This window comes from Triturus cristatus, chromosome 4_2 (assembly GCF_964204655.1).
Source record: "Triturus cristatus chromosome 4_2, aTriCri1.1, whole genome shotgun sequence".
In the NCBI taxonomy this organism is placed as follows: domain Eukaryota; kingdom Metazoa; phylum Chordata; class Amphibia; order Caudata; family Salamandridae; genus Triturus; species Triturus cristatus.
Genome location: NC_140586.1, coordinates 712,677,408 through 712,704,538, shown reverse-complemented (window position 1 = coordinate 712,704,538; position 27,131 = coordinate 712,677,408).

The window sequence follows — 27,131 nt, the reverse complement described above, 5'->3', positions numbered from 1 at the left end:
AATCCCATCATCAGCATGACCTAAATGTTTAAAACCCCAATTAAAATCATCCTGAGTTCGTTCTATGGCGCATAATATACTGCAGGAAATTGGAAACGATATAAACCAACCCCATCCCGTCCAATAACTGTAAGAAAAGCAAAGCTGGACGACAAGTTCAAAAAACCCATTTGTTTTAACAATGGGATTAGTAGTCTTTTTCGTTGATCCATGTAATAATTACAAAAAAGGATGGTGTGCATTGTAGATTGGGTCGAGGTCTCATCACAGGGACAAAGAGGTAGTTTTTTGGCCCAATTATTTCTCAACGGAAAAACAACTAAACGGTGAAAAAGATTTAGCCTAAACCTGACCAAAAGAAACAGTTCTTAGGAAGTAATACTGTAAGTTAGGTAAGGCGGCATCCCAAATGCCGTCTGAACAATCAAACTATGTCTAACTGATTGCTTCGTGAGCTCTGAGGTCAATCGCAATTCTTCGAGGTGGTTTAAACAAAGTTTCTGGAAAGCCTTCCTTGACGTCTCCCGAATCAAAAAGGGATCATGGAAATATTTTGCTAACCCTAGATCATTTAGAAAACTTTTGACATAGGCTAACCACCTAGATCTGTGAGCATTTTCCAGAATTTTGCAATCTTGAATAATTGTTTGTGAGAATACTGATGTTTCCGACGACCAAATTCGGTGCCATAATAAAAGTGGCTGTATTCTCGGCAGATCTGCCACATAAGGAAGACCCAATTCCAAATGACAAGAGAAATTTGCAGAGCTGCTTGGTAAAGCGAGAAGGTACTTTAAAAAGAGTTCTCTACCCCCTGGATAGGATCAACAGCTACGTGGCCCCACAGACCCGCTCCATAGAGGGCCACTGTAATACATTTGGCTTTGTAGATTTTAACCATTTCTAAGGGAGCTTTTTTGCCTAATTTCCTAGAGAAATTTACAAGGGCAGTGGTGGTTCTCATAAATTGAAGTTTTCTCACGTCGACTGCTGCATTCCAGCTTAATTTTTGATCAATCATGACACCTAAATAAGGATATTTATCTGTGGTCGCCAGTTTTTCATTATTCAAATAAATAGCCCTAATTTTGTTTTTTTTACAGTTTAGTCACTATCTTCTATATTTAGTGAGACACTATAAATTAGTCAAGAAAACAGTCAATCATACTGCTAATAAATCCTCCATCCAGATATTTATATTTATATATCCACTCAGTCTTCAATGCAGATTGCCATATATATAATACATATTTAAATAACGAACCAAACCACATTCACTGGATGATGTCATCAGTGATGTCATCAGTGATGTCATTTGAGATGTCATCAGTGATGTCATCAGTGATGTCACTGACCATGTCATGAATGATGTAATATGTGACATCATCAGCAGTGGATTGCGGGCGCGCGAGTTATAGTTAGCAGAACTAACTATAACAGAGGAATTTCAATGGTTTTGTACGAGTGAAATGTCCAGCTAACTATAACAGCCCTGAAACCTATGTTTTTTTCAGTGGATTTCTAAGGTTTTTTAAATGCTAATTCCTAACTATAACATGTCTGAAACCTATGATTTTCCAGTGAATATATATATATATATATATATATATATATATATATATATATATATATATATATTCACTGGAAAATCATAGGTTTCAGACATGTTATAGTTAGGAATTAGCATTTAAAAAACCTTAGAAATCCACTATGATTTTCCAGTGAATATATATATATATATATATATATATATATATATATATATATATATATATATATATATATATATATATATATATTCACTGGAAAATCATAGGTTTCAGACATGTTATAGTTAGGAATTAGCATTTAAAAAACCTTAGAAATCCACTGAAAAAAACATAGGTTTCAGGGCTGTTATAGTTAGCTGGACATTTCACTCGTACAAAACCATTGAAATTCCTCTGTTATAGTTATATATTCACTTAAAAAACCATAGGTTTCACACATGTTATAGTTAGCTGTACATTTCACTCATAAAAAACCAATGAAATTCCACGTTATAGTTAGATCAGGTAACTATACCTTGCGCGCCCACAATAAACTGCTGATGACGTCACATAGTACATCACTCATGACATCAATGATGACATCTGAAATTACACATTGTGGATTGCGGTCGCGCAAGTTATAGTTACCTGATCTAACTATAACGTGGAATTTCATTGGTTTTTTACGAGTGAAATGTACAGCTAACTATAACATGTGTGAAACCTATGGTTTTTTAAGTGAATTTGCAAGTTTTGTAAATGATAATTCCTAACTATAACGTGTGTGAAACCTATGGTTTTTTCAGTGAATTTGTACGGTTTTTTAAATGCTAAGTTATGTATTTATTTTTTAATTTTTTTTCTGGTTTTTCACTATGCGCACACCCTGCGCGCACGGTGCGCTTCGTGCACCGTGCGCGCGCTGTGGGCGCTGGGTGCGCTTCGCGCACCGAGCGCCCATGTTGCGCAGTCCATGCCGTGCGCGCCTCGCCTTTTTTTGCGCAGTAACGTTTGTTTTTTTCTCTCTTGTGGGTCCTTTAATTTATTTAATAAATGTGATTGTTACTTCTTTATTTATTTTTTTTTATTTTTTTTGCCGTGCGCGTATGGTAAGCTTACCGTACGCGTACCCCGTGATTTTTTTTTAAATTATTAAATTTATTTTTCGTACTTTTGGGTCCTTCTTGGACCCCCTGACAAACACTAGGGGGTCTGCAACTCTCTTCGTTGCCCCCGTTTCACGTTCCCCACCTTTGTTTCTCAGTGCGAGAGACAGAAAATGGCGGCCAACACTTCCTGATTTCGACCGATTCGAATGTTTACAGTCATGTAACCATCAATCAGAATTGAGCTCGCGCACGGCACCGTACGCGTACGGTAAGCTTACGGTAAGCGCACGGAGCGCGCTTACAGATATATATATTGATTTAAATGCTATTTTCTCAGGACCTACTGAACAGATTTACACCAGACCTACAAAAGGCACACCCTTGACCTGAGGACTACCTCTCTGCCAAATTTCAAGTAATTCTGTTCAGCCGTTCGGGCTGTAGCTGTGTCTAAAGGTCCTATGGAAAAATGCATGGGGAAAACGCGTTTTGGGACCCCCCTTTTTTCTCAGCCCCCGCTTGACGAATCCCCCTGAGACTTTCAGGGTAGAAGCGGAGCGTAGCGCCCCATTAGTTTTGAAAATTTCGCGAGGATTCGTCGACCGGCGCCAAAGACCGCCAGTAGATAATATATATATATATGTATATATATATATATATATTCACTTAAAAAACCATAGGTTTCAGACATGTTATAGTTAGGTGGATATTTCACTCGTAAAAATCCAATGAAATTCCACCGTTATAGTTAGTTCAGATAACTATAACTATAACTCGCGCGCCACCGCCACCGCCAGTAGATAATATATATATATATATATATATATATATATATATATATATATATATCTCGCTCCTCTGCACCTGAGAAAGCATGGCACGCTGAGGGCGGGTGCTTCCAATGCGGCGGTGCCTTGCAGTTTCTATTAACGCTCCCAGATTCATCTCGTCTCAAAAAGGAAACTCGAGCACTCACGGGTAAGTAGTTGGCAGCTTCGTTTTATTTAAGGAGAAAACAACAAACGCGTTTCGGAGCTAGTCCTTCTTCAGTGTTGTTACTTAGTGTATAAAAAAGCACCTTGTTATGAACTAAGTAACAACACTGAAGAAGGACGAGCTCCGAAACGCGTTTGTTGTTTTCTCCTTAAATAAAACGAAGCTGCCAACTACTTACCCGTGAGTGCTCGAGTTTCCTTTTTGAGACGAGAGGAATCTGGGAGCGTTAATATATATATATATATATATATATATATATATATATATATATATATATATATATATAAACATATATATAATCTGCATATCTATATAAATACAAATATAAATGCATGCATACACATACATATACATATATGCATACATATGCGTGTTATGTACATGAAAGTTTGAAAAACACTAATAAAAGCAAAGCTAAAAAGCCACCTAATTACAAACAGAATTGCTTTAACTTAAACGAGGGTGAGACCTATTGCCTTTTCAATGCTTGTTTACTTTGGTTCAATCAAGAAGGCATTCAGATGTGTCACACATTTGCCATACATTCAGAATGTTAGCACTCTAGTTGCTTATTATATCACTGTAGTAAAGCTACTGCTCACCAGGGAAGTCTGCTGCTGGTATTGAAAGTGCATGTTTCAGTCTGCATGTCAGAATTTTTTAATGAAATAGAAGATGATTTGAGAAGTCACTCAAAATGTGCCCTAATTTTTCTTTCTGCAGCACTAATCATACTTTCTATGGCTAAATGAACCCCCTCATTGTGTTCCTTTTTAAATTAAATGTTTTAAGAGTTACCACTTTATTCCAATCAAGATGGCTTCAGGTGTGCCATACGTTTGTCATAAGTAGGACTGTTAGCGCTCTAGTTGTTCTTTAGCACACTCTGGGAAGCTGCAGTAGAACACAAAGGAATCAACTGACAGTCTCTGCCCTTGTTGGATGTACATGTTTTACTGAGAATGTCACACTTCATTCTCACATGACTGAGAAAGATAATGTGAATTTACAGAAAATATGCTCTCAGTTTAGTTTATAGATCACCTTCCAAACCTCTGTGGGAAAAGCATCAGAAAATAGTTTTCTTTCAAACATGATTCATGATATCCCAGCAGAAGGCTTTTTCACATGGTATAATCACCTTAGAACACACCACAATTCCTAAAATGAGTGTGGTACCATCAACAAATGATTTATAATGTAACTAATGTCTTAAAACCTTCTATTAACTGCAATGCTTTTTAATGAGGTGCTATCATGTATATTGGTCCCAAGATGGCTGCCAACACTTCTTGGATGAAGTGCTGACAGCCAATCAGATCTCACGATGAGATGTGTGGTTAGGCTCCACCCAGATATATATATATTTTTTCCTTTAATATCTAAAAGACTACTAAACAGATTTACACCAGTTAACAAAAAGGCACGAGTCTGAAACAAGGGCTACCTCTTTGCCAAATTTGGTGTAATTCCGTTCAGCAGTTCGGGCTGTAGCTGCGAGTAAAGGTTCCTATGGAATATTGCATGGGGAAAACACGTTTTGGGACCCCTTTTTTTCTCAGCCTCCACTTGATGAATCACCCCCAAACTTTCAGGATAGGAGCGGACCGGAGCTGGCCAGAAGTTTTGAAAATTTCACGAAGATTCGTCAACCGGCGCCAAAGTTATTGGGAATAGAATGTTGCGGATTTCCTATGGTAAATAGGTCCTAACTATAACTACCTACTGGAGACCGCCAGTAGGTAATACACATACATAAATATATACATACACACACACACATATATATATATACACTGAAAAAAACCATAGGTTTCACACATGTTATAGTTAGCGGAAATTTTACTGATAAAAAACCAGTGAAATTCCCCCGTTATAGTTAGTGTAGGCAACTATAACTCACGCGACCGCAATCCTCTGCTGATGCTAATACTGTATTTAGACACTTATTTGCCCATGTCTTCTTCCATACATTTTTAGCTATACATATATTTCAAATATTTTTTTTTCATAAAGACACATATGTCATCAGCAGAAGATTGCGGTTGCGTGAGTTATAGTTGCCTACACTAACTATAACGGGGGAATTTCACTGGTTTTTTATCAGTAAAATTTCCGCTAACTATAACATGTGTGAAACCTATGGTTTTTTTCAGTGAATTTGCAAGGTTTTTTAAATGCTAATTCCTAACTATAACGTGTGTGAAACCTATGGTTTTTTCAGTGAATTTGTACGGTTTTTTAAATGCTAAGTTACTTTACGCCATTCGTGGCGTGCGCGCCCACTTAACGCAGTTCGTTCCGTGCGCGCACGGTGCGCTTCGCGCACCGTGCGCGCACAGTAAGCACGCGGTGCGCTTCGCGCACCGCGCGCCCACTTTACGCAGTTAGTGCCGTGCACGCAGGGTGGGCACGCGGTGCGCTACGCGCACCGCGTGCCCACGTTACGCTAGATGGGCCATGTACGCAAGATGCGCTTTGCGACCATGGAGGACATATGATGCACTTCGTTTTGAAAGGTAATATTTTAATTTTTCGTAATTTTTATAAGCCATGCACAAATGGTGCCCTTCGGACATCATTTGCACACGGGGTGGAGAGAGTGTTGTTAATTTTTTTTTTTATTATTTTTGTTTAAAATATTGTGGTTTTTCACACATCAAATAAGCCCTGCGCATTTGGTGGCCTGCGGCCACCAAATGCACAGGGGGTGGGGAGAGTCTGGATAGTGTTTTTTTTTTTTACATTTTTTACCGTACGCGTACGGTAAGCGTAATCGGCGAAATTAGCGAAAAAATAACAATTCCATTTTTGGCCTTGGGGGGTCTTTGGGGACTCCCTCAACATGGCTATGTGTGTGGGAGCTGTCTAAACAGCCCCTTTATATGTTTATTGGTTTTATTTAACAACCTAGCTCTCAGTGCGAGAGAGAAAATGGCGGCCGCCGCTTCCTGGTTTCGGCTGTTTCGAATGTTTACTAAGATCTAAGAGCCAATCAGAATCGCGCTCGCGCACGCCACCGTACGCGTACGGTAAGCTTACGGTAAGCGTACCGTAAGCTGGCTCAGATATATATATTGATTTAAAGGCTATTTTCTCAGAATCTACTGAACAGATTTACACCAAACCTACAAAAGGCACTTCCTTGACCTGAGGACTACCTCTCTGCCAAATTTCTAGTAATTCTGTTCAGCCGTTCGGGCTGTAGCCCTGTCTAAAGGTCCTATGGAAAAATGCATGGGAAAAACGCGTTTTGGGACCCCCTTTTATCTCAGCCCCCGCTTGACGAATCCCCCCGAGACTTTCAGGGTAGGAGCGGAGCGTAGCGCCCCACCTATTTTGAGAAATTCGCGAGGATTCGTCGACCGGCGCCAAAGTTATTCAAAATAGAATGTTGCGGATTTCCTATGGAAAAGGGGTCCTAACTATAACTACCTACTGGCGACCGCCAGTAGGTAATACGTATATATATATATATATATTTACGTATATATATATATATTTATATATATATAGATAGATATATATATTCTTTTTTTTTTTTACCTACTGGTGGTCAGCAGTAGGTAGTTATAGTTAGGCCCTGGTTTCTATAGGAAAAGCTTTTTTTCTTTTGCCAATATCCTTGGTGTCGTTTGACGAATCTTTGTGAAATTTTCAAAACTAATGGGGCGGGCCGGTCAGGTGCTGTGTTGAAAGTTTCGGGGAGCTTCGTCAAGCAGAGAGCGAGAAAAAATGGGGGTCCCAAAACTCGTTTTCTCCATGTTGATTTCCAAAGGAAACTTTAGACACAGCTACAGCCTGGACTGCAGTTCAGAAAGCACTCTTTAAATGGTGTATATCCGTTCAGTAGTTCCTGAGAAATTTAAACATTTTTCAGATTCACGACTGTGGCTGCAGAGGATCCGCAAATCCTCCCGATCTCGAGCCTGCAATCTGATTGGCTGCCAACACTTCAAACCAGGAAGTGTTGGCAGCCATCTTGTGACTCGGTTGATTCAAGTCACAAGGAAAAAGGTTAAAATACATGAAAAAATAAGAAAGGGGGTCAGGGTAGAAATACCCTGACCCCCTAGGCCTGCTCAGGGGTCCCACAGATCTGTGACTGGGGGTCCTAGGATGCTTGATTACGGTCCAGGGAAGACATGGCTTGGCAGTTGGGGCTGGACTGTTCCCATGAGGCACAGAGTCAAGACTGATTTGCATATGGCCATGTCTGAACTGGGGTGGCGTGGTGAGCAAAATAACGATGGATTAAAACCAGATCTGTGACTGGGGGTGAATGTGTTGCCAATGTGCAACATTCCGTCCATCATCTTGTGTGTTTTGCTGTCCCTCAGGGATCCCCATGTCTCCCCCCAAAATTTTTTTAATGTTCAGCAGGATTCACAGTGGATACGGGAATCCAGTCAATGGCTTTTTTTTTTTTAAATGAAGCGCACGCTCTCGGGTGGGCCAGGTCCTGGGGGCAATGAGAAATAGGCATGCGGGGGCCCGAGCAGGCCACCCTGCAGCCCTGGAGACCGCCACCTCCCTGAGACTTTATATTGTTTTAAAGCAGAGTTCGCCCTCATCAAGTTCCCATTCATTTCATTTTGCAACTAGCATCAATAGCATTGAGAAAGAACTTTTTCAAATTTGAAGGAACATTCTTTATTCAAACAAAAGGGACTGCCATGGGATGTCTCTTTGCGCCAGAAATGGCAATCCTTTTCATAGCCAGATTTGAAGACAATTTAATTTATAACGACAACCCATTTGCTGAACATCTGATACAGTGGTATTGTTACATCAATGACATTTGGTGTTTATGGAGTGGGACTGAAGCCTAGCCACATTTCACAATTGGTTAAACAATAGAAAAACAAATCTCACATTTCTAGATGTTGAAGTTAGACCTATTGAAAATGAACTGGCTACCACATTACATAAAAAGCCAACAGACAAGAACAATATACTCCACTATAAGAGTTTTCACCCGAAAAATTTAAAGGACAATCTGCCCTACGGACAATTTTTAAGAATCAGGTGCAATTGTTCCCGGAAAGAAGACTGTGAACTGCATGTCAATGCGGGACGAATTAAAAGAGACAGGAAACCCTAACAAATTATTGAAACACTCTATGAAAAGGGCCTGGAACACACCTTAGAGAACATCTCCTGACAAAAAAAGAAAAATTGGTTTGTGTCTTCACCTACGATCCACATACAAACAAGTTCCGGCAAATCATTTGAAGAAACTGGCAACTTTAAAAAACTCAGAATGTCCTTTAGAAGCTCCGTTATTCGCACTTAAGAAAAATGCCAGCTTTGGTCAACAAGTAGTACGGGCTGATATCCACCTTGCTAATAAATCCACCAATTTAAGATCTCAATGGAATCTTAAACCGATAGAAGAACACCCTAAGTGTGGGAATTGCTCTGTTTGCAACATTCCGTCCATCATCTTGTGTGTTTTGCTGTCCCTCAGGGATCCCCATGTCTCCCCCCAACATTTTTTTAATGTTCAGCAGGATTCACAGTGGATACGGGAATCCAGTCAATGGCTTTTTTTTTTTTAAATGAAGCGCACGCTCTCGGGTGGGCCAGGTCCTGGGGGCAATGAGAAATAGGCATGCGGGGTCCCGAGAAGGCCACCCTGCAGCCCTGGAGACCGCCACCTCCCTGAGGCTTTATATTGTTTTAAAGCAGAGTTCGCCCTCATCAAGTTACCATTCATTTCATTTTGCAACTAGCATCAATAGCATTGAGAAAGAACTTTTTCAAATTTGAAGGAACATTCTTTATTCAAACAAAAGGGACTGCCATAGGATGTCTCTTTGCACCAGAAATGGCAATCCTTTTCATAGCCAGATTTGAAGACAATTTAATTTATAACGACAACCCATTTGCTGAACATCTGATACAGTGGTATTGTTACATCAATGACATTTGGTGTTTATGGAGTGGGACTGAAGCCTAGCCACATTTCACAATTGGTTAAACAATAGAAAAACAAATCTCACATTTCTAGATGTTGAAGTTAGACCTATTGAAAATGAACTGGCTACCACATTACATAAAAAGCCAACAGACAAGAACAATATACTCCACTATAAGAGTTTTCACCCGAAAAATTTAAAGGACAATCTGCCCTACGGACAATTTTTAAGAATCAGGTGCAATTGTTCCCGGAAAGAAGACTGTGAACTGCATGTCAATGCGGGACGAATTAAAAGAGACAGGAAACCCTAACAAATTATTGAAACACTCTATGAAAAGGGCCTGGAACACACCTTAGAGAACATCTCCTGACAAAAAAAGAAAAATTGGTTTGTGTCTTCACCTACGATCCACATACAAACAAGTTCCGGCAAATCATTTGAAGAAACTGGCAACTTTAAAAAACTCAGAATGTCCTTTAGAAGCTCCGTTATTCGCACTTAAGAAAAATGCCAGCTTTGGTCAACAAGTAGTACGGGCTGATATCCACCTTGCTAATAAATCCACCAATTTAAGATCTCAATGGAATCTTAAACCGATAGAAGAACACCCTAAGTGTGGGAATTGCTCTGTTTGCAACATTCCGTCCATCATCTTGTGTGTTTTGCTGTCCCTCAGGGATCCCCATGTCTCCCCCCAACATTTTTTTAATGTTCAGCAGGATTCACAGTGGATACGGGAATCCAGTCAATGGCTTTTTTTTTTTTAAATGAAGCGCACGCTCTCGGGTGGGCCAGGTCCTGGGGGCAATGAGAAATAGGCATGCGGGGTCCCGAGAAGGCCACCCTGCAGCCCTGGAGACCGCCACCTCCCTGAGGCTTTATATTGTTTTAAAGCAGAGTTCGCCCTCATCAAGTTACCATTCATTTCATTTTGCAACTAGCATCAATAGCATTGAGAAAGAACTTTTTCAAATTTGAAGGAACATTCTTTATTCAAACAAAAGGGACTGCCATAGGATGTCTCTTTGCACCAGAAATGGCAATCCTTTTCATAGCCAGATTTGAAGACAATTTAATTTATAACGACAACCCATTTGCTGAACATCTGATACAGTGGTATTGTTACATCAATGACATTTGGTGTTTATGGAGTGGGACTGAAGCCTAGCCACATTTCACAATTGGTTAAACAATAGAAAAACAAATCTCACATTTCTAGATGTTGAAGTTAGACCTATTGAAAATGAACTGGCTACCACATTACATAAAAAGCCAACAGACAAGAACAATATACTCCACTATAAGAGTTTTCACCCGAAAAATTTAAAGGACAATCTGCCCTACGGACAATTTTTAAGAATCAGGTGCAATTGTTCCCGGAAAGAAGACTGTGAACTGCATGTCAATGCGGGACGAATTAAAAGAGACAGGAAACCCTAACAAATTATTGAAACACTCTATGAAAAGGGCCTGGAACACACCTTAGAGAACATCTCCTGACAAAAAAAGAAAAATTGGTTTGTGTCTTCACCTACGATCCACATACAAACAAGTTCCGGCAAATCATTTGAAGAAACTGGCAACTTTAAAAAACTCAGAATGTCCTTTAGAAGCTCCGTTATTCGCACTTAAGAAAAATGCCAGCATTGGTCAACAAGTAGTACGGGCTGATATCCACCTTGCTAATAAATCCACCAATTTAAGATCTCAATGGAATCTTAAACCGATAGAAGAACACCCTAAGTGTGGGAATTGCTCCGTTTGCAACATAACGATTGAAGGTTCTGAATTCTTGCCCAAAAATGTTCAATGGAAGCATAAAGAATTTTCCAAATTTAAAACAAAAAATGTTGTGTATGCCATTGTATGCCCATTCCAAAAATTATATATTGGCAAAACCAATCAAGAGGTAAAACAACGCATAGTTCAACATTGTTCTTGAATCAAAACAAAAATTGCTACTGGACCTATGGTGAGTCACTAAATTGAAAGAAAACACAGTGATAAAGAGTTTAAATAGACTGTACAAAGTGTCATAAAGACTAATCTGAGAGGCAGTCCTTATACAAAGAGAAGCCTATTTATTCCTCAAATTCAACAGCAACATAAGCGGGTTGAAAGAGATGTCTGAAATAGACAGATTCTAATCACACAAGTTTTTGCAAGCTGAGCACGTCCTGTTTGGCAGGCACTACATGACCCAGAATGCAAGGGATAACATGACATCCGGGAGGCTGATAATATACAAGAACCGAAAGACGTAGTTCACGATTCAGCTAGTGCATATGAAGACTCGTGGAAGCAGTGTCAGAAGCAGCGCTGCCAGAAAGTAAGTAGTACAAACGCCTGCCCCTTGACACATTGCTTTCGAGAGATACAGAAACCTTATTGTAAACTGCGATTGTTGTATACTGCGCTAATTAACACCATTTTTGAACTAAAAGAGCTGCATAATGTTCCCTCACGCACAAGGCTGCTACAAAGTATCACATAGAACCTCATAAAAATAAACATTTGCTGTTTTCTTTCAATATAGACTATTTAAAATACGAATAGTCCAAAACACATAGGGATGAAATACTGGATTGTAACCTGGAAACAAACTTCTTGAGAACTTAGATAACTGATAAGAATTCGAGGACAGAGCAGGAACTGTCGATTACTTAGTAGTTATACATTCTAGTGGAGTTAGAGGGTTAGTACACAAAACTGATCATAACCTTTTCATCATTAGTTGCAGAATAAACCCAGTCATAGTCCTGAGGAGGACCCCATGAATGACAATGGGGTATGAAACACGTCAGCATCTTTAGACCTCTTGGGAAACATGAGCACATGATTAGGATCATCCAGGGGAAGGGTTAAGAACTCTGAACCCTAGCAACAAAGATATCAGTTCCCAGATGTCAATAGCAGCATAACAGATCCATCCTTGATAAAAGAAATGATGGCAACTGCTGCTAGATCATGCAAATTGATGACTGGTTCATTTCTGTGATTCATTTCTGCAACCAATTTGATATATGAATTGTTATACTTTATGTTTCATTTTTTGTCGTACGTTTGTTTATCATTGTCACTTAGTAAGTTTTTTAAACTGTTGTTGATTCACAACATCACAAAATGTGCATGTCTATATTGCTATATTGCTACAAATGATAGTGGTCTCTCTGCTTTACTCTGGAGACAAAAAGACAATGGTAATTGACTAAAATGTAAAAAATCAACATCAAGAAATGCAAAGGCCAATAAAATGATTAACTGGTCGAAGTCTGTTTAGGTAGAGAACAGCACAAAAAGTGACAGCTAGAATAATCCTTTCATGTAATTTTCTAAAAGTGTCATTTTCAGAAATGTGACTTAAAATTTGACTTTACCATTAAAGAGGATTTAAAATTACAACTCTCTAGGGACCAAACATGACTTTTCTACCTGTTACCATATAAATGCTATCTCTTATTAATTATAATAATGTAACATAATGTTATTTTGTGGGAGAGATAGGACTGAATTTAGGAGTTTTTATTACCGCCAGGACATGTACAACTTAAAAGGACATGCCCAACCTTTTAAATTCAATGCAGCCTGCTCTATAGGCTGTTTAGGGCATAGCATGGGGTGGCTTGTATGTATTAAAAGGGGAGGTTTAGGCCAGGCAAGAGGTTTATTTTGCCAGGTAGAATTGTCCATTGAAAACTGAACACAGGCTGCAATGGTAGGCCTGAGACATGTTTTAAAAGGCTACTTAAGTGAGTGGGACTGCTGGCCCAGTAGCAGCATTTAATTTACTAGCCCTGTGTGGATGCTGTACCACATTACAAGGAACTCATAAGTAACTTAAATGTGCCAATCAGGTGTAAGCCAATTTTACCATGTTTTAAGGAGTGACCACAAGTACTTTAGTACTGGTCAGCAGTGGTAAAGTGTACAGGGTCCTAAAACTAATAAAAATGAATTTTAGCAAATCGGAGGGAGGCAGGTAAAATGTTTGGGGGAAGACCACCATAAAGCTGAAAGGTCTAATATGAGTCATAATACATTTGGGCCAATTGTATGAAATTGCATTTTTGCAATTTCCTAATAGCAAATTTTTGTGATTCGCTATTTGGAAATCACAAACTGCGATGTACAACAGTGTGTTTGACACTGTTAGTGATTCACAGTGGTTTATAAATGGATCTGCCTCATCAATATTCATGAGGCAGGTCGCAATTTACGACCCATTGTGAATGGCTACAAACTTGCCGCAAAATATTCATGCATACCAGTGCTATTCAGTATTAGGAAAGGGCACCCTTAATAAAACCCTTCCTAAAACCGAGTCGCAAAAGCAAAATGAGATTCAGTAACAAGTTACCAAGCCGCATTTTGCCTTCTGTACTTTGCAACCAGTAAAATGCTTTGTGCATCAGGCCCTTGGTTCACTGTGCAAATTTAACAAAAGGCTGGATGTACTTGTTTCAAACACTGCAACTCACATTTTGTGATTGTTAATCAATTTTTAACTAATGGCTGAATCACAAAACATTTGTACATCCGGCACCAAATTATTAGCACAAGATATGGATTTGCGAAATTGAGTATTGCAATGGAAAAACAACTAATTTTATATGCAATGTTTTTGTAGTCCAGAGAAAGTGGTAGTATTGTGTAACACGTGTTGGTTTAATGCCAATACTATTGCGAGTGAATCATTCCAGACGTAGTTTATTTACAACATAAAGGTGAATCAATTATTGAAGTTGACATTTCAACGTTCATTCAGCATACTCGAGCATACTCTATCTACTCTCACCATTTTGTATAAGTCCTTTGAGAGACATGCATAGATCCAATGATTTCTCTCCTTTTCCATTTTTCAATATCAAATTAAATTAAAGAGGCTTGACATGAGATAGCTAAAACCCTCCCTATAAATACGTAAGAAAATTTGATAGTAAACTCCATACATTTCAAAGTGTCAGAAAGAAATGGATGCGTTCAGGTCCTGATGCTGGAAAACCTTTCATGCATCGCTGCACCCTACATCAGTAATGCAGTATCTTGTGAAATGACTCTCCTGTGTTATGTACAAGTCTGAGCAACGCTCACAGTTACAGACAACAAAAACCTGAAAATAATGACATTATGTGTTCACCTGTCAAGCCTGTCAAGGATACCTCCAGCTCCCTTTTTACAAAAAAAATAGTTCTATTATAAATATTCTAAAAAAGCTGTACAGTAGAAAGAAGAACCATAAGATAGATGGAAAGAGGCCTTTAATTTGGAATGTATTTGGAGTAGGGTGTCCATATTAATGAGGAGGAAATTACTAGAGGTGCAAATTGTTATTTCCTGTTGATACAATTTCGTTAAAAAAGAAACAGCTCCATTGCTTCTCATTCTTCCAGGCTAAGGATGTGTGCCCGCTCATGAAAGGCCTCCGGATTTCCACATTTTATCAGTGTGAGGCTGAATTAGAGCACTTCCGTTCGTGGCTCTGCCTGCTGCTTATTGATGACTTGTTTTGGTCTTTGCTCCCTATCGACAGCCATCTCGGCGAGAACTTCATTTATATGCTAAGGTAAACTTGCTCTGTATTCTGTGTGCGGACTGCGTGCGGAATTGTATTTCGCAACCACCTTCCAATACAGCAAGTTAGAGAAAAACAACAGGAAATAAATTACAAGTGACAAAGGGAGCCAGTCACACACTAACCACTGACGGTCAGGCACGTCGAGCACGTTTTCAGCTAGAAGCTCAATTTAATTCTCGTATAGGCCTATTGCCTTGGGATATCTTTCTTTGTGGATTTAATGTGTTATTAATCTATACAGTGATAGGAAGCATTACAGTTAACACTAACAGGGACAAATGTAGCTGCCCCATTCTTCTTCTAAGCTATTTTTAGAATCATGCATGACATCTACTGTTTAAGAATAATTTTCAATTGAATTGGCTGATGTGTAATGTCATTCTACGTTCAAAACATCTGGAAATTATTACTATAGCATGGGAGTTAAGGAAAGGTATAAAGAGACACATGTAATCTAGGTCTGCCTTCAAAGGAAAGAATCAAAACATGTATCTCTTCTTTTCAAGACTATTTTTGAGGCAAAGAGGCCTAAGGAAGGTCCATGGCGAATTTAAGGTTGCATGGGAACCCAGTCATTACAGATACATCATTTTGAATGTCGGGCCTACTCTTCCATCTGGTTAATTTCTCTCTATAATCTCGTATTATTGAGCGTGCTCTCCCAGGCCTACGGGTGTCTATTATGGACTATTCTGTATTGGTTTATGGAATTTGCTAGCCAAGCTATGAGAGTGAGAAGTCTAACTCTTGCTGTGAGCCATCACTGAGATGCCACATTTCCCAAACGGAAAGGCCCTCAATTGAAAAACTTGATTTAATTTAAAGTATGTGCCCTTGTCTCACCTTTTGTAGGGTAGGGTGAGCGGCGAGGTAAACATTCACAGAAATGTGCATGGGTGACTTGTGTGTATGATCAGACAACAGCTCATATCAGGACTAGTACTATCAGCGTCTTCAGTTTGTTTTATGCATATCCATTCCAAGATTGGACCCCACATATCTTTTGGCCTTGAGGCAGAGGGCATAGGTTACCAATATTAAGCGAGTTGGGTCTGGCAGTAAGCTATGTCCTGCAACCAGGCTTTGATTGACGGCGCCATAGTCTTCCCCCAGTGCATAGCCACTCGTCTCGGAGCATTGCGTGTAGTTTCCGTGAGCTCACCGGGGTATCTTTCATGTATCCCAGTAAGCCTGTCAAAGGTGTGGGGTCTTTTGGAGTCCCTAGGGATTCCCCAATTATGCCGAAAATATCAACCCAGTATTATGCTACAGGAGGGCAGCCCCAGGCCAGATGCAAAAAAGTAGCCGCTCAGCCCTACATCTCCATCAGCTGGCATCAGGTTTAAGCCCCATGAGATTCAGCTGGACCGGGGTTCTATAGAATCTATGCAGAAACTTAAAATGTATGAGCTTCAGCCTATAATTGGGAGAGAGCACACGCAACTGGGCGCAGCAGAATTTCCACTGCTCTTCTGAGATTGGAGGGTTGAGTTTGGTGTTCTATTCCACCAGTGCTTGTGAGATCAACACCGGGGCAGTGTTTTGCATGGTGCTGTACCATTGTGTAATGAGTCTGTGTGAAGATGGGCCAGTGAGCAAATGTTCAAGTGCAAGTAGCATGGGTGGGGGCCTAGGGAAGGTGGTATGCGCTTGTCGGCAAGCCGCTTTTATTCGATGATATAGAAACATATAGAAACATCTCTGAAAAAGTTGGCGTTTTCCCTTCCTGTTCTGCCAGCAAGGGGCAAAAGGTATTTTCAGGATATAGATCTGCAAATGTGTTTATCCCTAGTCCTCGCACCAGCATCACACTCCCCCCATCCTCCAGAGGGGCAATACATGAAATATACGCTACTGGTATGGAGGGCGCATATAGGACCTCTAATTTGTTATGTTATGACCATTTCTATAGCGCGCGACTCACCCGGGGGCATCTCGGAGCTTGCTTAATTTGGCTCTGTTTTCTCAGACCTTCCCTGCCCAATCTCAGTGACTCTACTGTGTCAATCTCTTTGCACAGCCTTTTATATGGTTGGTATATAGCAACTTGTAGTAGTATGGGTGCAGCTTTATCCTGCTCGACTGCAACATGAGGCTGAAACGGTACAGGGTGGACCCAGTAATGGAGGAACTGAGCTTGGGCGCAGTATGCCTATAGTGGAATGTCCCCCCAGCCCTCCCTGTGCCAGAGGAAGCGTCAGGAGCTCCCATGAAACCTGAGCTTGTTTTCCAGCTCAGATCAGAAATGTTAACAGGGACCGCAGTGTCTTAAAGAAGGCATGTGTTAGTGAGAGTGGAAAATTTATGAACAGATGTAGAAATTCAGGCACAATTTGCATTTTAGTGATTGCGATACAACCGGCCAAAGACAAAGGCAGTCCTATTCCAAGTCCCTATCTTGCCCTCTAGTCATGTTACCACCCTGCCATAATTCATGTCCCATAGTTCTTGAATATTGCTGCCCAGCCATATTCCCAAATATCGAACAGGTCCTTTAGCCCATTTCGGAGGGTAATCAATTTGGCCGGACTTAGCATTTGTCGTGAGCGGAAATGGAACCGACTTTGTCCAATTTATTTGTGTATCTGATAGCCCACCAAATTTCAGGATTTCGTTCAGCACTGGGTTTAAGTTATCTGCCGGGTTAGTAATATATAATGTGATGTCATCAGCGTATAATGAGACGATGATTCCCCTGGTGGAAAAGCCTATCCCCTGTGCACGTGATGTTGCCTCAGGCTCCATAGCGATTGCAAACAACATGGGGGACAAGGGGCAGCCCTGTCTTGTACCTCGGGTGATTGGTAGGTGCGAAGAAACCAATCAATATAATCTGAGTCTGGCAGAGGAGTTTGAATACAACAATTTGATCTGATTAATATATATTGGGCTAAATCCTAATCTCGCCAGTATAGCAAAAAGATATTGCTACTAGCGAGTCAAAAGCTGTATTGGCATCTAAAAGCACCGCCAAGGCTTGCGTTTGGGGATTTAAATAATGCAGTACAGAGAAAAAGGTGCATAAATTATGTGCAGTAGATCTACCTGGGATGAAACCCGATTGATCGGGTCTGGTGAGCAGGGGAAGTAGGGGCTGCATTCTGTTTGCCAATAATTTAGCATACATTTTAGTATCAGAATTATTAAAGATAGAGGGCAATATGAGTCTCTTTCATTGGGTGGTTTCCCTGGCTTGAGTAGTGATAATATGATTGCTTCTCTCATTGTGGGGGGTAGTATCCCAATTTCCTGGGCCTCTCCATATACGGTCAGGAGCTGGTGGGCTAACAAGTCTGCGTAGTTTTTAAAGAATGCAGCTGTGAGGCCGTTTGACCCCGGGGCTTTATCCGAGGGCAGGCTGTTTATTACTTGTTTTATATCTTCTTCAGTATAGGGCTCATCCAGATAGGCCCTGTATCCTTCGCTCAGCCACAGCAACTCAATAGAATCTGGATACGTCTGCACCTCCGCAGGTATTGTACATGAGGATGAGGTATATAACGTGGTGTCGAATTTGGTAAATTGGTCTAAAATTTCTTGCGGGCCTCAGACCTCAACTCGATTATCATACAGTTTCTCGGATATAAACGTGGCAAGACCGGGTCGGCACAGCATATTAGCCAAAGTTCTGCTGGGTCTGTCTCCCTCACCATATTGTCCGGCCTGTGCATATTTCCCCAAATATGTTACCTCTCTGAGTGCCTCCTCTTCATATTCAGAGATCAGGCCCCTAATGTCTCCCAGGAGTTTTAGGTCACCCATTCTATAGTACTGTATTACCAGGGTTCTTATATTAGATTCCAGTTTTTGGAGGGTCAGCCTAATTGATTTCAATATCCCAGCCTGTCTGGAGATACACTGCCCCGGTATAACCACCTTGAAGGCCTCCCATAGAGTAGCTTGAGATTGCACCGTGACTGTGTTTGTAGCAAAGTAATTTGCTATATCCCCTCTAATTTCTTCCCTGAAGACTGTGTCAGTTAGGGCATGTGAGGGGAATCTCCAATTATTGACCTTCGTGGGACACCTCGGGTATGGTCCATCGCAACAAGACAGGAGCATGGTCCGACAAGGTTCTGGATAGGTGTCTGACCTCTGTCATCCAGGCGGCTATGTCTGATGACACCAACCAGTAGTCAAGCCGTGACCAGGCATTATGGTGCGCTGATATACATGTGCCCTCGGATGTGTCCGGGTGTCTGTGTCTCCAAATATCTGATACGTTTTCCTCTGATATTATGGAATTAAGTATCTCGTTAGATCTTGGGTGTAATCTGATAGCCCCTCCTTTCCTGTCCATATGATCATCAATTAGAGCATTGAAGTCTTCACCCCATATGACTGTGTCATGTCCCACCATGTTTATTTTAGCCCACACAGTTTGAAAGAAATCTGGCTAGTCGACGTTTGGGCTGTATATAGTGTAACTTTTATTGCACCCAGCTTGCCACCTAGGACCACATATCTGCCCTCTGGGTCTATATGCGTCGTGGTTTCCGTCCAGTCTATGCCACGTCTGATAAATATGGACACCCCTCTGGCAAAGTTGGAGTAGAGTGAAGAGTAAAATGAGCTCCAGCACTTGTTATTTAGCTTAGTTTGCGTAGTGCTAGTTAAGTGCGTTTCTTGCATAAAGCATATATCTACGTTGTGCCTTGTCAAATAAGCGTGTGCAGGTCTCGTCTTACTGTAGTTATTTAGTCCTCTAATGTTACAAGAAAGTAGATTAAAGGTCATCATGAATGAGCTGCTTTATCTTTAGATGACGAATCCAGTGTGCCTACTGTCTATGGGTAGTTACAATAACAATTCTTGTTGATATGACCAAGTGGTATTTGAAATGGTGAACCCAGTGTAAAGGCCAAGCATATATTTATCCTGTGTCCGATTCTTCTTATAGATTGAATTATCAGTTTCTTGCTGTCCTATCCAACTTTATTAACAATCCCACCCCACCCTTCACCCACACCAACCCCTCAAACAGGTTGAGTATACGATTCCCCCCCATCTGCCAAACTGAATGAAGAACCCCAATCAAGGACGCTGGGAACTTCAGTGGGAGTTCTCCCTGGGGCATAGCTACACCGGCTTACAGCCCCGCTTGCAGCAGGTTGGCCAGACAGTTTCACTGCACTCTAGAATATCGTCCCATAATGCTTTGCAGGGCCTTTGGTTGAGATTGTATTTTTGCCCATACCTGTGCTTGGGGTGGTCCTAGGAGGATGTAACCACCTCGAATAATTTCAGCATGATGTGCTCTTTGTGTTCAAGGCATGTGCTTGGTCCTCTCCCTAGGTTAGAAAGGACCCCAAAATCATCATGTCTCTCACTGCTTGCTGGTTTTTATTTTCACTTTTGTGATATGACTATATGCATTTTAGATAGAAATATTTATTATTTACCTACAGGCACTGCTTGCTATATTTGCATTTTTGTGAGATGGCTATATGTATTTTAGCATGCAAAAGTTTTTTTTTTAGTAAAGGTATGTGAGAATTCTGTTAAAAACGTTTATTAACACACGACAACCAAGTTCATACAAAAACTCTTGAATAGGCTACTGCACCCACATTCCACTGATAAAACAATTTTACCTTTACATGCTACAAAGCATGTAACCAATTCACAAAAATGAGCTTTGTAAAATATCAGTCAATGAGAGAGGTGATGATTTTGGGGTCCCCCCTAACTTAGGGGGCGGACCAAGCAGGTGCCTTGAATACAAAGAGCATATCATGCTCAATGATTGTGGTGGTCCCATCCTCCTAGGACCACCCCAAGCAAAGTTATGGGCAAAAATACAATGCCAACCAAAGGCCCAGCAAAGCTTTATCGAGCGAGATTATAGAGTTTAGTGAATATTATAGTATTAGCTCTCAGCTGAGACCGAGAGCCTGCCCCTTGAGGAATGTTTTGATATTGGATACTATAATATTCACTGCACCCTAGAATATTGACCCATAATGCTTTGCAGGGCCTTTGGTTGGGATTGTATTTTTTGCCCATAACTGTGCTTGGGGTGGTCCTAGGAGGATGGGACCACCACCAATCTTTCAGCATGATGTGCTCTTTGTGTTCAAGGCACCTGCTTGGTTCTCTCCCTAGGTTAGTGAGGACATCAAAATCATCACCTCTCTCACTGCTTGCTGTATTTTCATTTTCACTTTTGTGAGATGATTATATGCATTTTAGCATGTAATATTAGAGTTACTTGTGAGAATAGACTTGCGGAGTGGAATTCACGGAGTTTTTTTGATCAATTCTGCAGAATTCCCTGTAGTGGTACTACGGCCACCCTTAGTTCAGAGTTCCTTGGTTTGCAGGCCCTAATATTGTCATCTCTATATAGGTCTGTAAGATGTGCCTAAGTCCTGGCTCCAGCGCTCACTCCTGTGTTATTGTGCGCCTCGCAAGGAGGGACATCAGGGCCGCAGTTCTCACTCTGCCCCGCACCGGTATGCCCAACTAGTGCAACGATTCTGACCGGGGAGGGCCACAGCAGCGATCTCCCAGCAGCGGAAGCAGCCTCCAGCCCAGGCCCCAGGGCGCATGCAGGCCAGAAACAATTAAGGGCAGCGGCCACCGCAGAAGCACAGCATCCGGTTAAACTCAGTCTCCGGACCTCACGGGCATTCCCGGCAGCTCCTTACCAGACCTCAGATCTCCAGCATACATGGCACACGCAGGTAGGCACCCGGTCTGCTTTGATATGAGGCGATATGAGGCTGCTGCCTCCAGATCTCGCTGCAGCAGTCCCCGCACATACAGGGGTAGGCCGCGCGCCTCCCCCGGGCTCCAGCCGGGCCGAACAAGGGTTTGGCGGCCCTATGCAGCGGCTGCCTCAGCTTCTATGCCTGTGTTCTCCCAGTCCTCTGTACGTAGGGCTATTCACGCCCGCTTCGGTACCGCAGCGGTAACAGAGCAGGCCTAGTTCTTCCGACTGCGTAGGCAGGGCGGGGGTTCCGCTTGGGTTACAGCCGATTGCACAGGCGCTCACCAATTTTTCACACTGCAGCCAGTTTCTGCCTCTATGGCGATTAATTGCCTTTCGTCCAGTGCAGTTTTAGACTCCCATTTCGTTAGAATTGTAGAGGATTGTTTTGTGGCCAGCAAAGCCTCTCAAAGAGCGTCCATCTTGCTGCTCGGCTGGCCACACAACCCCAACAAGCAGCCAAGGTTGATTTTGATCAACTTTAACATTTCCCACATGTGACTGGTTGTGTGGATGAGACACATGTCCTGAATTGTCTTCCTTCTGCCACAAAATTTCTCTACCAAATTCATAAAAATCACAATTTCCAAAACATACATGTTGTTTGTAATTCCCATAATCTGATCCCTGATCTTGTGGCTAGATATCCTGGTAATGCACAGGATTCTTATATTTTCCACCATTTTGGACTCTTCAACTGTCTTGCCAGAGCAGATGTGTTGACAGTTGCAGATTAGGTAAGTGTAGAGTTGAATGTTAGCTATGTAAGATAGAAATAGAACTTGGAAGGTAGAGTAGAATGCATTGTTATGAAATGTAAGGGGAATAACCAGAGAAAGTTGAAAGAAACTGGAGGTAACTTGTTGTAGAAAGAAAGAACTTTTTCAACACTCAGGTTGTGCTGAATCTCTACATAAACTGGCAATGAGTTAGAAGTCTTTGCCGGGGACAGACAGTGAAGTTCCTCTACCCCTGGAGAAGAAAAGAATCTTGAAGAAGATGATCATCTTGAATATTCCTGCCCTTAAGAAAGGGTAAGTGCTTTATCCTCTCATTAATAGAAGATTTATGACGCTCAGAGGGAAGACATCATCGTGGAACATGTGTTATAGACACTACCATGTACTACTGCATTCACCCTGATAATGTTGTACTAACTTTGGGGCACAAAAAAGACTAATCAGTTGTAGCGCTCGAGCATACATTTTCTTGGTGTGTAGCAGCCATCTAAACCTTTGTGCATCTTTTGTAATTAATAAACGGGTGAGTGAAGTATCTTACATTTAGCGCTGTGTTATATAATGGCTCTCACACGACTGATTGTACTGCCAGCACTGTGTTAATAGTTTTTTTCTTGTGCCTTTTGCTGCTCCTGTGCGAAGAACACACTAGGAACATGCATTGACATCGATGAAGGAAAACGCTCTAGGAACACGCATTCCCTGTGTGCTGCTACCTGCATGGGAAATAAGCTAGGAACACACACCAGCAACAGTGAGGGAGAAGTAAAGAAACATATAACTAACATTTACAGCCTCTGTGCTGCCATGCAGATACCGTAAAACAATTTTGAGCACACAAAGCTATTAGAAGAAAGTCCCTTAGCTACCACGCCACATTGGGATCGAAGAAGGAATCTGTGTGGGCGTTTGAGGACAGCTCTGTGTGATGCTTTATCTTCACTGAAAAAGGACTATGCTGACACCTCAAATTGCTCTAACTTTTTATCAATTGTTTTATGTTAGCTTATTGCGGTTATTTGATTTTTTAGTCCATTGTTTTGAGTTCTTATTTTAGTTGATTATTTTACATTTCATTCTAGTGTACTAGGCATGGCTGACCAAAGTATGACCAAGTTATTGGCAACTCCTGGTGACCTGTCAATACCTTGGAAACAATGGAAAAAAACGTTCCTTACATATATTTTGGCAATTGGTGATAAAAATATGGTCCAGTATGAAAATGGGCAATCCTACTTCATTATTTAGGGATTGAAGGCAGGAGGTTATGTGCAGATTTGCCAGGATTTTCCTTGGGCACGGACAACCTAACAGTATGTATGAAATATCATTGCAAATGTTGGATATACTTTTTACCACAAAAGTGAATCCAGTTTTAGAGAGTCATAAGTTTTTTTCCTATGTACAAAAGTTAGATGAAGATATTGCATCATATGTAGCTTCTTTAAGAGGGTTATCTTTGTCATGGCAATTTGGAGACTTGTATGATTTACTCATAAGGTATTAAATGGTTAGGTGTACAAATAACAAAAGGCTTAAGGAGAAACTGTTAACTAAGGATCCTACACTTGAGGAGGCTATTATTATTGTCAAATGAATGGGGCATGCAGCAATGTACCTGAAGGAAATGGATATCGTCTGGTAAAGACAATGTAAGTGAATTGGTAAAAGTATATGAAGATTGTAAAGTGGTAGAAACAAGCCCACCTGTGGAAGAAGTTAGGAAAATGAAAGCCAAAGGAACAGCATGTAGGGCGATAAAATGCTATAGTAGTGAACAATCTGGTCACATTGGATCTAGCACCCTGTGTGCAACAAGGAAGGTCATATGCCGCAACTGTGGACAAAGGGGATATTTTGCTAAAGTTTATAGAGCAAAGAAACAGGCAGCTAAAGTGAAAAAAGTTGATGATGTTTGTGAAAGTATAGAGGAACTAGTATTAACTGTAGAAGAACTTATCAAAGAGAAATTGATAATAGCTCTGGTCTCTGATAGAAGGGAGATAAAAAGCATGGATTAATTAAAGAACCCCACTGTAACATTTATCTTGACCATCAATTGGTAAGAATGTCGGCAGATTCTGGTAGCTTCTATACCTTTTTGTCAAAAATGCTTACTGCCAGAAGTGGGATGTTAAATACAGCAAATTGAATGAGGCAGATATTAGGGCTGTGGGATATGGAGGAAGGAGAATTGAGATATTGGGGATGAAATGGATGACAATTGAATTTGAAGAGGTAGCAGTATATGGATAAGTCTACATAACAAACTATGGTTCAGATTTATTAGGTTGGCTTCAGTAGAAGGGCTTAAAGATAATCCTGAACCCCAATGCCGAAAAGCCCATAATGATTGTTGAAGTCCAAGAAATGAAAACACCTATCAAAGAGTTGTATGAAGAACCGAAGATGGAAAAATATCCTGAGGTATTCACAGAATAAACTGAAGGGATTCTCTCATAAAATCGTTCTGAAGAAGATTGCTGTACGGGTTGCTCACAGGGTGAGGAATGACCCGCATAGGATGAGAGAACTTTTGTAGAAGGAATTAAATAAGCTGCTCAAACAAGAAATTGTTGAGCCTATTGTGTCTTCGGAATGGTTGGCACCAGTGGTGGTAGCACCAAAAGAAGGAAGAAAGATTTGACTGTGTATATGGGTGGATAGACAATCCTCAACAAATATTTCTGAAAGGTTAACAACCATGGGGTAGGATCTGTATTTAGTATAATTGACATGTCTCCTGCCTATCATCAAATTGATTTGCATGAAGATTCTAGGCATTCTAACACCATGCAGGGCTTATCGATATCTGTGCATACCTTTTGGACTGCCATCAGCTTCAGTGGTACTTCAAAGAATAATTAAACACATTTTTGAGGGGCTTGTAGGAAAGGATCAAACTGAACATGATGAGTTAGTTAGGAGGGTAATGGAGTGGTTGAATAAATATGGTTTAATGATAAAAAAAGAGAAATATCAATTGAGGTAGAAGCAAGTCATGTATTTGGGGCATGGCCTCAAACCCAAGAAAAGTGTTGTGATGGTAATGAAAGATGCTTCTAGACCAGACCACAAGGATCAAATCAAGTCATTCCTGGCGTTAGCAAAGTATTTTTCAAAATTTGTAACTAACTTTACTGAGTTTGTGGAACTTCTCTGGGTATTAATGAATACGAATGCAATCTGTGAGTGGGATAGTGAATATGAAAATGCTTTTGGGTAGTGTAGGATGGCATATTGCAGGCTCCAACACTAGGACAATTTGATGTGACTGCTGGAACATATGTAACAACAGATGCAAGCAATGTGGGATGGAGCAGTGTTGACACAAGTGACAGGTAGGCTAGAACGTGTTGTAGGGTTTGCATCAAGGCACCTTCAAAAGGCATAGGCCTCGTAATTCAGTGATTGAGAGGAGGGCTCTAGTGCATTGTTGGGGTATCAAACATATTAAGTATTTTGTGTGGGGATTGCTCTTTAAGGTTAGAACAGATGACAAACTACAGATACAGTTGTTTAAAGAGGGAAAAGGATTAGAAGGAAGTGTGACTCCTAGAATATCTAGATGGATGATGTAATATAATTTTGAGGTGGAATATGTAAAAAGGTTATAGAATGTGGTGGGTTGTTTATCAAGGCTGCCTATTAACGAAATGGAACAAACTTTGGAAATGAATATGGAAGTATTAAATGGTGGAGAAGAAGTGGCACTGTAGAAAGAGGAATGGAGAGTTGCCATGGAAGATGGTTCTTTGCTGAAGGAGTTGGAAGAATGTGTAAGACAGGGCTGGAACAATAGTATGAGTCAGAGTAAAGAAATGAGGGCATATTATAATGTAAAGGATAAATTGAGCTGGTGGAAAGGAAAGTTGTTGAGAAGAGGTCAGATAATTCCACTTATGAGTCTTTAAACGTTAATAATCCCTCAAATGAAGGACATCCAGTTCATATCATGAAAAAGGAGGGTTAGATAGTCATTTTGGTGGCCCAAAATGGATGATGTAGTTGAGGATGTTGAAAGAGATTGTTACGCGTGTGATAATAGTGACATGACCAACGTGTGAGACAACCTTCGTTGGATGCATGGATCTGCCTGACAAACCATGGGAAAGAGTAGCCAAAGCTTTTTTGGGTCCAAAAGTTAGCTTAGGTTCTAGGGACAAGTGCATGATTATCCTAATGGATTACCACACCACATGGTTTGTGACACAATCCTTGAATCGGATTGATACAGAGAATGTGATTAGATTTCTGGAAATGGTATTCATAGATGAAGGCATTACTAAGATGTTGGTTTCTAATAGCAGGGAGACATTTGTTTCTAGGAGTATGACAGAATCTTTAATGCAAATGGGAATTGTACATGAGAGAGTGGCCTTGTTCAGACCTCAGACCAATAGTTTGGTAGAAGTGATTAATCGCTTGGTCATGGAAAATATACATGTATCTTTGGCTAATGAATTACCATGGAAGAAAAAACTAAGGAAACAAACTTGGATGTATAGAATAACGCCACATTCAGTGAAAGGAGTGTCACCTTTTA